Below are 13,065 nucleotides of genomic sequence, written 5' to 3'. Positions count from 1 at the left end.
AGAAGGATTTCTGGCGCCATTGCCGGGGAGATCTACGCCAAGTCAAGACATACCAATCTTCATGTTTTTGGGTAAAGATTTGATGGATTTTGAACAAGGAGTGGCAAGAGCCTAAGCTTGGGGATGCCCAAGGCACCCCAAGGTAAAATTCAAGGACAACCAAAAGCCTAAGATTGGGGATGCCCTGGAAGGCATCCCCTCTTTTGTCTTCGTCTATTGGTAACTTTACTTGAGGCTATATTTTTATTCATCACATGATATGTTTTTTGCTTGGAGCATCTTGTATGATTTGAGTCTTTTCTTTTTAGTTTACCACAATCATCCTTGCTGTACACACCTTTTGGGAGAGACACGCATGAATCGGAATTTATTAGAATACTCTATGTGCTTCACTTATATCTTTTGAGCTATACAATTTTGCTCTAGTGCTTCACTTATATCTTTTTAGAGCACGGTGGTGGTTTTATTTTATAGAAATTATTGATCTCTCATGCTTCACTTATATTATTTTGAGAGTCTTTTAGAACAACATGGTAATTTTCTTTGGTTATAAAACTAGTCCTAACATGTTGGGCATCCAAGATGGGTATAATAAAAACTTTCATATAAAGTGCGTTGAATAGTAGGAAAAGTTGGATACTTGATGATTGTTTTGAGACATGAGGATGGTGATATTAGAGTCATGCTAGTTGAGTAATTTTGAATTTGAGAAATACTTGTGTTGAGTTTTGCATGTCCCGTAGCATGCACATATGGTAACCGTTGTGTAACAAATTTGAAGCACGAGGTGTTTCTTTGATTGTCTTCCTTATGAGTGGCGGCCGGGGACAAGCGATGGTATTTTCCTACCAATCTATCCCCCTAGGAGCAGGCGTGTAGTGCTTGGTTTTTGATGAGTTGTAGATTCTCGAATAAGTATGTGAGTTCTTTATCACTAATGTTGAGTCCATGGATTATACGCACTCTCACCCTTCCATCATTGCTAGACTCTCTAGTACCACGCAACTTTCGTCGGTACCACAAACCCACCATTTACCTTCCTCAAAACAGCCACCATACCTACCTATTGTGGCATTTCCATAGCCATTCTGAGATATATTGCCATGCAACTTTTCACCGTTTCGTTTATTATGACACGATCCATCATTGTCATATTGCCTTGCATGATCATGTAGTTGACATCGTATTTATGAAAAAGGCACCATTCATAATTTTTCATACATGTCATTGTTGATTCATTGCACATCCCGGTACACCACCGGAGGCACGCATATAGAGTCATATTTTTGTTCTAAGTATCGAGTTGTAATATTTGATTTGTAAATAAATAGAAGTGCGATGATCATCATTGTTAGAGCATTGTCCTGAAGGAAATATGCCCTAGAGGCAATAATAAAGTTGTTATTTATATTTCCTTATATCATGATAAATGTTTATTATTCATGCTAGAATTGTATTAACCGGAAACTTAGTACATGTGTGAATACATAGAAAAACAAAGGGTCCCTAGTATGCCTCTACTTGACTAGCTCGTTAATCAAAGATGGTTAAGTTTCCTAGCCATAGACATGTGTTGTCATTTGATGAACGGGATCAAATCATTAGAGAATGATGTGATGGACAAGACCCATCCGTTAGCTTAGCACTATGATCATTTAGTTTATTGCTATTGCTTTCTTCATGACTTGTACATGTTCCTCAAACTATGAGATTATGCCACTCCCGAATACCGGAGGAACACCTTGTGTGCTATCAAACATCACAACGTAACTGGGTGATTATAAAGATGCTCTACAGGTGTCTCCGATGGTGTTTGTTGAGTTCGCATAGATTGAGATTAGGATTTGTCACTCCGTGTATCGGAGAGGTATCTCTGGGCCCTCTCGGTAATGCACATCACTATGAGGCTTGCAAGCAATGTGACTAATCAGTAAGTCATGGGATGACGCATTACGGAATGAGTAAAGAGACTTGCCGGTAACAAGATTGAACTAGGTATGATGATACCGACGATCGAATCTCGGGCAAGTAACATACCGATGACAAAGGGAACAACGTATGTTGTTATGCGGTTTGACTGATAAAGATCTTCATAGAATATGTAGGAGCCAATATGAGCATCCAGGTTCCGCTATTGGTTATTGAACGGAGATGTGCCTCGGTCATGCCTACATAGTTCTCGAACCAGTAGGGTCCGCATGCTTAACATTCGATGACGATTTGTATTATGAGTTATGTGATTTGATGACCGAAGTTTGTTCGGAGTGCCGGATGAGATCACGGACATGAAGAGGAGTCTCGAAATGGTCGAGATGTAAAGATCGATATATTGGAAGGCTATATTCGGACATCGGAAAGGTTCTGAGTGGTTCAGGTAGTTTTCGAAGTACCAGAGAGTTACGGGAATTCGCCGGGTGAAGTAGTGGGCCTTAATGGGCCATACGGGAAAGGAGAAAGGGGCCTTAAGGGGTGGCCGTGCGCCCCCCCATGGCAAGTCTGAATTGGATTAGGGAGGGGGCGACGCCCCCTCTCTTTCCTTCTCCCTCTCCTACTCCTTCCCTCTCTCCCCTCTTGGAAAAGGAAGGGGACTCCAACTAGGATTGGGAATCCTAGTTGGACTCCCCCTATAGGCGTGCCCCTCCTAGGCCGGCCTCCTCTTCCCCCCTCCTTTATATACGTGGGCAGGGGCCACCCCAAAGACACACAAGTTGATTTCTTAGCCGTGTGTGGTGCCCCCCTCCACAGATTTCCACCTTGGTCATATTGTCGTTGTGCTTAGGCGAAGCCCTGCGTTGGTAACTTCATCATCACCGTCACCACGCCATCGTGCTGACGAAACTCTCCATCGGCCTCAGCTGGATCTAGAGTTCGAGGGACGTCACCGAGCAGAACGTGTGCAGATTGCGAAGGTGTCGTGTGTTCGGTACTTGATCGGTTGGATCGTGAAGACGTTTGTCGGTGTCAAAACCGGCGGATCTCGGGTAGGTGGTCCCGAACTGTGCGTCTAAGGCGGATGGTAACAGGAGGCAGGGGACACGATGTTTTACCCAAGTTTGGGCCCTCTTGATGGAGGTAAAACCCTACGTCCTACTTGATTATTCTTGATAATATGAGTAGTACAAGAGTTGATCTACCACGAGATCGGAGAGGCTAAACCCTAGAAGCTAGCCTATGGTATGATTGTATGTTGTCCTACGGACTAAAACCCTCCGGTTTATATAGACACCGGAGGGGGCTAGGGTTACACAAGGTCGGTTACAAAGGAGGAGATATACATATCCGTATTGCCTAGCTTGCCTTCCACGCCAAGTAGAGTCCCATCCGGACACGGGACGAAGTCTTCAATCTTATGTCTTCATAGTCCAACAGTCAGGCCAAAGGATATAGTCTGGCTGTCCGAAGACCCGCTAATCCAGGACTCCCTCAGTAGCTCCTGAACCAGGCTTCAATGACAATGAGTCCGGTGCGTAGTGTTGTCTTCGGCATTGCAAGACGGGTTCCTCCTCCGAATACACCACAGAAGAGTTTGAATACAAGGATAGTGTCCGACCCTACAAAATAAGTTCCACATACCACCGTAGAGAGAATAATATTTCCACAAATCTAATCTGCTGACACGTTTTGGCAGCATGACATCACGCCACGGCCCGATAATTAGTTGAACCGTTTTTCCTTAACCAGTCCCGCACATAACGCGAGGCGGTTTCTTGACACGTCTTGTCAAAGAAGAGATCGTGTTCCCCTTATTACGGGATTCTCATCAATACGGACGTGCGTAACCAAACCACGCCATCAATTACAGTGCTTGGTAGATAAGCGAGTTTTACCAGGCTAGTGGGGGCGCATAGTTTAGTCCGCCCTTACAAAGGGATAAGATCTCACCTTTTTCTACCCACGCCTTCTTCCTCCTTGCTCATCCATTCTTGCGCACTCGAGCTCCAGTGCCCAAGTCTGCATCCTCCTCAACTCTCTCCAAAACATGTCCGGAGCGGGAGGCAAGTGGATGGCCTCCTCCGTCATGGAAGGGCACATCAAAAAGTTACATGGAGCCGGATACTTAGCCGCGGACATCGCGCACCGGATGCCAGCCGCGGGGCAGGTCATCCCTACCCCAGAACCTCATGAGAGGGTGGTCTTCCTTCCCCACTTCGTCCGCAGACTAGGGTTTCCCCTCCATCCATTTGTCCATGGCCTCATGTTCTATTATTGGCTGGACTTTCATGATCTGGCCCCGAACTTCATCCTCAACATCTAGGCGTTCATCGTCGTATGCGAGGCCTTCCTCCGCATTCGGCCCCACTTTGGCCTATGGCTAAAGACCTTCAATATCAAGCCGAAGGTGGTGGGCAACCAACAAACGGAATGCGGCGGAGCCATGGTGGGCAAAATGCCCAACGTTGCATGGCTCGAGGGCTCCTTCATGGAGACTGTAAAGGGGTGGCAATCGGGGTGGTTCTACATCACCGAGCCACGCGACACCAACTGGGTGGCGGCCCCCGAGTTTCGATCTGGAATCCCCACGCGACTCACGTCCTGGAAGGAGAAGGGCCTGTCCTGGAGTTCATCGGTGGAGCTGGACGGACTCCAGATGTGTATCCGGAACATGACAAGCAAGAAACTTAAGCTTGTCAACATAGTCCAGGTCATGCTCTTCCGCCGGATCCTCCCGTGTCAACAACGGGATTTCAACTTGTGGGAGTTCGACCCGTCCCGGCACCAGACTCTAAGCGAGCTCTTCGACACGACGCACAAAGACGTATGGAGGGTGCTGTTCAAGGGCGCCGAGGCCCCTCCCTCTCTCACCGACGACCGCGGACTAAGCGCGAAGTGCCCTGCGAATCCGGCAAGTTCTGTACATCTGGTAGGATATTTATTTCCCATGGCTTATCCACAAGCGGGGTCTGAGCTCCCATGCCTTTGACAGGACTGGGTGGAGGCATCGGAGCAGATTGACTGTCCTGCCCCTCTGCCCGAAGACACTACGGACGCTCTGCTGATGGAGATGCTGACTTCGGCTCCTTATAAGGTGCCCGAGAAGACCAAGAAGAAGGCCAAGGGAACCCAAAAGAGTTCCCGGCGCCAGGTGGTATCGGACTCATCGTCCGATAACTCCGCGACGCACTCCTCCCATGAAGATGAGGAGGAGGAAGATGAAGATGCTCCCCCTCCAGCCGGGGGAGACAAGAAAAGGAAGGCCGCCCCAACCGGGGAGGCCGAAGGGTCCAAGAAAGGAACGACTCTCCTTCCGGACTACTCCACCACCACCGCCGAAGGTGAAGACGAGTGGCTGCTCAGGGCCAAGCCCCTGGCGAAGTCGTAAGTATTCGGATACCAGAGTAACTCATAGCATACCTTTGTCGCACTGCTTCTCCTAACGCCGAATATGATTATGCAGACCGCCCCAAGCCCGTATCGACGTGTCCTCATCGGACGGCTCCTTGGATTCGTCGGATATGGATCGCGATCCACTTCCGGCCGCCTCCTCCCCTTGCCCTACGGACAATGCCGAGGTATTGTCTCAAGGGGCACCGAGCCGGGGGAAGACAGTCCCGGAGGCGCCTCAAGGCGACCTTCCGAACTCCAGGAGCAAAGGGAGTAAGGCTCCCGGGGGCTCCAAGTTCGGCTCTCAGCCGAACACCGCGACGAAACCTCAAGTGGTTCCGGACTCGGGCAGGCGGCCCCCTTCCAAAAGGGGTAAGACGCCCGTGCCGGTGACCTCTGTCCATCCAGAGGCACCGAAGAACCTGCTGGGAGCGCTTCGTGGTGCTTCCATCGATGAAGAGCACCGCACTATTATGAGTGCGGTGATCCAGAAGGTTCAGTCCGCCGAGAGCGGACTGACTGAAGCCTATGCCAGCCTTCTAACAGGCTTTGAGGTAGGTATTTAAAATATAGGAAAAATATTACTGCATAGACAGTAGCCCCTGATGCTTTGTGTGGAGTTCACAAAGAAAAGCCGGATAGAGGATCAAATAATATCTGCAGGAGTCTAATATAAGTATGTCTATATGCGTATGCAGGCTTCGCTGCTGACCTCTGCCGCACTGATTGCGGAGGTCGCCGCATTGAAGCAGGACCTCGAGGGGTCCGAGAAAGAGCTCGGCCTTGCTAAGAGGCAGCTCGAGGAGAACAAAGGTTAGTAATACCTAGTATATATATATATAAGATGCGATTGCAAAATGACAGGATCATCATGAATTTGCCAGGGGCCACGACCGAAGTGGTGACCCTGAAGCAAGCGCTATCTGAGGCCGAAAACAAAGCGGCCCAGGAGCGCACCTAGCGGGAAAAGCAAGAAGCACAGGTGGGCGAGGTGCAGCAAGAGCTCCAAGCTCTCATGAAGAAGCACGAGGCATTGGTGCTTGACTCGAAGATGCGAGAGTCTGAGCTTGCCGCAGCCCTTGAGAGTGCAAAGAATGGCAAGGCTGAAGCCCAAAAGGCCCTCCAGGAGATTGAAGCGATGAGGAAGATAGCGGTGGGTAAGGCATTCAATCTGCAAAGCAAGCATGTGAAAGTAAATTACTTGTTACTTACCCGAGTCCGGAGCTCTCCAGGAGCATTCGTAGATTTGCCCCGCAGCGTGTCGGATGCCGCAAAGTTTTACCAGGCCGAGGAGGGAAGCTCGACGGTGAAGCTGTTCTGGTCTCAGTATACTGGGACCGAACACCCGATGCCTATGAGCGACCAGCTGAAGCAACTGGTCGAGCTGCACAAGGCGGCCAAACAGGCCATGAAAGGCTTTATAGTCCGGATGTGGCCTGGCGACGCCCTTCCCAACAACTACTTCAGCCTAGTGAGGCGGCTTGTGGATGCCTGCCCACGGCTGGAAGTTATCAAGCGGTCCGTCTGCATCGAGGGTGCACTCCGGGCTTTTTCCCGTGCGAAGGTGCACTGGGCCAAGATGGACGCCGAGAAGCTGGTGAAGGAGGGGCCGCCGCAGGGCAAGGAGCATTGCCACCCCGAGAGGTATTATGAGGGTGTCCTGAAGGGTGCCCGTCTTGTAGCGGACGAGTGTGCGAAAGATGTAATATTTGAATGAACTTGCTCGTGTGATCCTGTGGTATGGAAACTTGTTCATATGCGCTATGCAATGCTTGTTTGAATTTAAAATAATACCTTCTGTTTGGCTGTTTATCAAATCTGAGAGATGGCTAGTCGTCGGCTTCTGCCCCCATGCCACGAGTGCTGGGGTGTTCGGGATAAACCTGAGCACTCTTTTTCCCATTTTTGGGTCTTCGAGGGAGGTGCTCAGCGCAACGAACAAGGCAATCGGACTATAATGCTTTATCACTCTCACTTAGCCATAGAATTCTATAATTTTAAATTTTGGCGAAGCCCCTAGTATTCGGAAGGCCGAATTTGGGGCACTATACACGCCTTAAGCCGGACAAAGCCGGCTGCTCACTCTAAGCGGCATAAGTCTTTAGGGAGTTGAAACCTCTCGAACAGCGACCAGTCTCTCGCCTTATCATGACAGTCAGTTTTAGCTTTCTCTACTGAGGTGCTTAGCCCAGCTGAACCGGGGCACAATCGCAGTAGTTCTCCCAGTGCTACCTTAGCCGATATAGCGGAACGTAAGGTACCAAAACATGGGAGCCAGGCAAACCCAACTATTGACCCAAGACATGATTCGGAGCTGATGCATATAATGCTATAAGTTCGGGGTGCCGCACTGTCTAAAGTGTTCGGACTTCTCACGCCGTATTATGGGGTATGCTTAAGCCCCTAGCGTATTGGCCGTACCACAGTGTACGGGTGCTGGATGTCATGAATGAACATATGTATATATAAAAAAAGAAGAATAAAGAATGTGATAATAGTTTAGTGCTATGCATTGTTTATTCAAAAAGGTGCGTTAAAGCAGAATGATACAAGTGGTGCGGTAAGCAAAAAGTAGGACTATTTGACGTGTCCCCTCCAAGGGCAAGCTGAGGAATGGTATTTAGAGCGAGTATTTCACTCGTTGTCAGAGACCACCTGGGAGTTCCGTGGTGCAACGTAGCTTTCTGCCTCCTTGGTTGATGCATCATGTGTTCAGCAATCATACTGCCGGACAGGGTTTCCAGAGATTAAGGTCCTGAAAGAGAGAAAAATAACAAAGTGAGAAGCCCCTAGTGTGGTTGAGCCGCGTCTTGGGGCGTGCCGTAGTCGTGCCCCCTCCCCACCTATGCCCATAGTATTTTCAATGCGTAATTATGTACGTGTGGCACAGATTTCTCCGTTTGGCTGGTACTGGGGTGGGGCCGCATTGCTATTTGAGCTCGGAACGTGCCAGGTGGTCTTGCTGCCGATTACTCCGGGCGCGCTTGAAGGTGTCCGGGTCCTTAATCGCCGAACTAGTGGATTGCCTTAAGAGGCTGCTTTGCGCTTCTGCTGCGAGGGCCGCAGTGTGCTCCTCCATGCGGAGAGAGCGCTCTGTGTTTCCATTAATTGTGATGACCCCCCGAGGTCCTGGCATCTTGAGCTTGAGGTATGCATAATGCGGTACCGCATTGAATCTCGCAAATGCGGTTCGCCCGAGCAGCGCATGATAGCCATTGCAGAACGGGACTATATCGAAGATTAACTCCTCACTTCGGAAGTTATTCGGGGATCCGAAGACCACTTCCAGTGTCATTGAGCCTGTGCAATGGGCCTCTACACCTGGTATGACGCCTTTGAAGGTCGTTTTTGTGGGTTTGATCCTTGAGGGGTCTATACCCATTTTACGCACTGTGTCCTGATAAAGCAGGTTCAGGCTGCTGCCGCCATCCATAAGGACTCGAGTGAGGTGAAATCCGTCAATGATTGGGTCTAGGACCAGTGCGACGAATCCGCCATGACGGATACTAGTGGGGTGGTCCCTGCGATCGAAGGTGATCGGGCAAGAGGACCATTGGTTGAACTTTGGGGCGACTGGCTCCAACGCATATACGTCCCTTAGCGCACGCTTCCGCTCCCTCTTGGGGATATGGGTTGCATATATCATGTTCACCGTCCGCACTTGTGGGGGGAACCTCTTCTGTCCTCCGGTGTTCGGCTGCCGGGGCTCCTCCTTGTCATCTCTATGCGACCCCTTATCTTTTTTTTCGGCATTTAACTTACCTGCCTGCTTGAACACCCAACAATCCCTGTTGGTGTGGTTGGCTGGCTTGTCGGGGGTGCCGTGTATTTGACACGAGCGATCGAGTATACGGTCCAAACTGGACGGGCCCGGAGTGCTTCTTTTAAATGGCTTTTTCCGCTGATCGGGTTTAGAGCCTTTGAATCCGGCATTGACTGTCGTATCCTCTGTATTGTCGCTGTTAATGCGGCGCTTGTGTTTGTTGCGACATGACCTGCCATTGCCATCCTTGGTATCCGAAGTACCATGGTTCTTTGATATGTTATTGCTACGAGCCATTCAGCTGTCTTCTCCCGCACAAAAGCGGGTCATGAGTGTCATGAGGGCTGCCATAGATTTCGGCTTTTCCTGGCCAAGGTGCCGGGCGAGCCACTCATCGTGGAGGTTATGCTTAAAAGCTGCTAGGGCCTCTGCATCCGGACAGTCGACGATTTGATTCTTCTTTGTTAGGAACCGTGTCCAGAATTGCCTGGCCACTCCTCTGGCTGCTGAATTATGTGGCTCAAGTCATCGGCATCTGGCAGTCACATATAAGTGCCCTGGAAGTTGCCGAGGAATGCGGCTTCCAGATCTTCCCGACAACCAAAGGACTCTGCTGGCAAGCTGTTGAGCCAATGCCGAGCTGGTCCTTTGAGCTTGAGTGGGAGGTATTTGATGGCGTGTAGATCATCACCGCGGGCCATGTGGATGTGCAGGAGGAAATCCTCGATCCATACCGCGGGATCTATTGTGCCGTCGTATGATTTGATATTTATGGGTTTGAAACCCTTTGGGATTTGGTGATCCACTACTTCGTCTGTGAAGCATAGGGGGTGTGCGGCGCCTCTGTACTGGGCTATATCGTGACGCAACTCAAATGAGTCTTGCCCGCTGTGTTCGGCCCGGACGGGTTTACTTTTACTGTATCCGACGTGATGGTTATCGTCTCGCATAGTGGCGCGCCCTCGTGATCCGTAGATCGATCTTGCATGTTTTGCTTTGTCCTCCAAAACGTCTCGCAGGTCTAGCATGTTTCCCCGTGCCTTGTCATTTTATTTGAGTGGCGTCGGGGTGTGGGCTGAGTTTTTGGCTGAAATGCCTCTTTGTCGTGGCCACGAGGTGGCCGGTCAGCTGCATCATATGATGGAGATGTAGGTTTGGGTGCTTCCTCCTCCAGTCGGGGTAGTAACCTATGCTTTGGGTAACTCTTGGAGGGGCGTTCGAGTTTATATTCCTCGGCCGCAAGGACTTCAGTCCATCTGTCAGCTAGCAAATCTTGATCAGCTTGAAGTTGTTGTTGCTTTTTCTTCAGGCTATTTGCCGTGAATATAAGCCGGCGCTTGATGCGCTCTTGTTCGACGGGATCCTCAGGCACGACGAATTCGTCATCATCGAGGCTTGCCTCGTCTTCGGAGGGAGGCATGTAATTATCATCCTCCATCTCTCCATCTGCCGCTCTCTCTGGAGGGTTGGCTTCTCCATCCTCCTGCCCTAAATCTTGCTGGAGGGGATTGTTGTCGTCTTCGGCACTGTCCGGAGTGATATTATCTCCTGTGCCGGTGTCACCGCTTTTGCTTTGGCGAGACTTAGAGTGGCGCCGCTGACATCGGCGCTTGGGTTGCTTCTTGGAGGGGTCATCCTCTGCTGTCTCGTCGCCATTGACTTCTTTGGGTGTGTCCACTGTCGTGGTTCTAAGTCTGACAGTAGAATGGGGGTAGGTATGTAGAGGAAAGATCCTAGCTATGGAGGAGTTGTACACGCGAGTTTTACGAGTTCATGCCCTTCTCGGAGGAAGTAACAGCCCTACGTCTCGGAGCCCGGAGGCGGTCGACTGGATATATGCGTGTGAGTTACAGGGGGTGCGAACCCTTGTCCCAGAGGAGGGGGTGGCTTATATAGAGTGCGCCAGGACCCCAGCTCCCCTCCGTTACACAGGGTTCAATGTTCATAAAGGAGGAGCATTACTGGTAATGTCCGAAGTAAAGTGCTATAAATGAATATTAAAGCTATGACTTAAATCCCGACCGTTGTGGAGTGAGTGGCTTCACATCTTCTGGTGGTCGAGTGGTTGTTCGTAGGGTCGAGTGATTTCAAGACTGTCGAGTGGAACATAGCATTTGGGTCGAGTGGATGATGATTTCTCTTTGATTGCTTCTGGTTCTTTTAGAGATGTCCTTGGGAAGGGTATCTTGGACAGATCCATGACCCTACCCTAGGTACATAGCTTCGTCATTAGCCCCCGAATGGATCAGGGTTTGAGTGGGGAAGGAGTTGAGAACACTTCCGACTCATTCTTCGTGTTGTGAGTATAACTTGTTCTGGAGTCATGAACTAAGGAGACAACGTCAACTTCTTTTTCAGTCGCCTTGGTCCATTCTTGGTTTTTGTCGAGTAAATTTTCACGGTAGAATTCCGAATGATAATGCGGAGGATGTTTTCAGTCTGCTCTCCGCGGATTTCGCGGGATTCGAAATTTGGGAAGCGCGTCGGACGGGTGAGGCCGTGGTAATCCGGACGGATTAGGAAGGTCGCCTCGATCTCCGCGCCACCTTTTTCGCCACGTATCGCGCGCGCGACTGTTGCGGGATTTGTTTAGATCGTCTGGGCCTACCAGTCAGTCACTCGGGGAATGACCTTATAAAAGGTACCGGACCGGGTCTTTGCACCGCGCGCTACCATTCTCTTTCTTCTTCCTCAGACCTCTCTGTCGCACACGCCTCCGCTCTCTGCATCGAAACCTCGCTCTCCGCCATGGGAAAAGAGAAGACGGTGGCGCTGGAGCGCGCGAAGAAGGAGGCTGCGAAGGCGAAGGGCAAGAGGACTAGTCGGGGCGGATCCTCGTCAAGATCTGGCCTGCCGCCGGGCTAGATCCAGGGCGATTGGATCCGCTCGATGATCAGCCAGGATGACCTCGACGACCTGGTGGAGGGGGGACTGATCCCCCACAAATCGGCGCGACTCCCGAGGAACGAGACCGAGGCGCAGCCGCGGGAGGGTGAATGCATTCTCCTCGCCACCCATGTCGATCGCGGGTTTTCTCTGCCTCCCCATCCTTTCTTCCGTGGCTTTCTGAACTTCTTCGGGGCTCAACTTCACCACTTCACTCCAAACACCATAGTTTATCTGGCTGCCTTTGTGTCAATGTGTGAAAATTTCTTGGGCTGTCGACCGCACTGGGGTCTCTTCAAACACATCTTCACCTGCCGCTCCCAGTCGGTCAAAAAGGCCAATCCGAGTGATGAGAGGACACACGTGATCCAGATGTGTGGGGGTCTGGGGATCCAGATGAGGAACAAGAGCACCTTCCCAGTGATGATCCTTCCTGACTCGGTCCGGGGCTGGCAGTCAACTTGGTTTTACTGTAAGGACCAGTCGACTCCGGGCCAGTCGACTGGACTTCCTCCCTTTTCCCTAGCCCGAGTGGAGAAGCCCTCCTCCTTGAGTGTAGTCCCAGAAGAGAAGGCGCAGGTCAAGGTGTTGGTCGAGCGGGTCGTCCAACTTGTCCGCGACGGGGTGACTGGGATGGACCAGCTGGAGGTCTTTCTCAGTCGACGCATCCAACCGCTTCAGGCCCGTGACCATCCGATGTGGATGTACTCGGGGCTTGAGGACTCCACTCGGATCCAACCGGAGGACGTCAGCGAAGACACCTTGGAGAAGTGGCAGAAGGGAATCACCAGCAACAAAGACAATCCTTGGGGGTCTAGGAGTGTGATTACATTCGACCACTCGCGCCAGCTGGAACATGTATGACTCTGCTTTGTCGAGTATCTTCTTCATTCTTTGTGTGACAGCTTGTTGATGGTCGACTGAATTTCTTTTGATCGTTGTCCTTTCAGGCCCTCATTGACATATACTCGATGCCCAATGGAGTGCAGGGGCAAGACGTCGAGGAAGGGGCGAGCAGGGGCAACAGCGGCGAGTGGCACTCGGATACCGAGGAGGACGAGGAGAGCGATGACTCGACTGATGACGAAGAGGTC

The sequence above is a fragment of the Triticum urartu genome, chromosome 7A (assembly GCF_056163025.1).
Source record: "Triticum urartu cultivar PI428250 chromosome 7A, HENAU_Tu73, whole genome shotgun sequence".
NCBI classification, from domain to species: Eukaryota; Viridiplantae; Streptophyta; class Magnoliopsida; order Poales; family Poaceae; genus Triticum; species Triticum urartu.
This window is presented reverse-complemented; position numbering follows the sequence as displayed.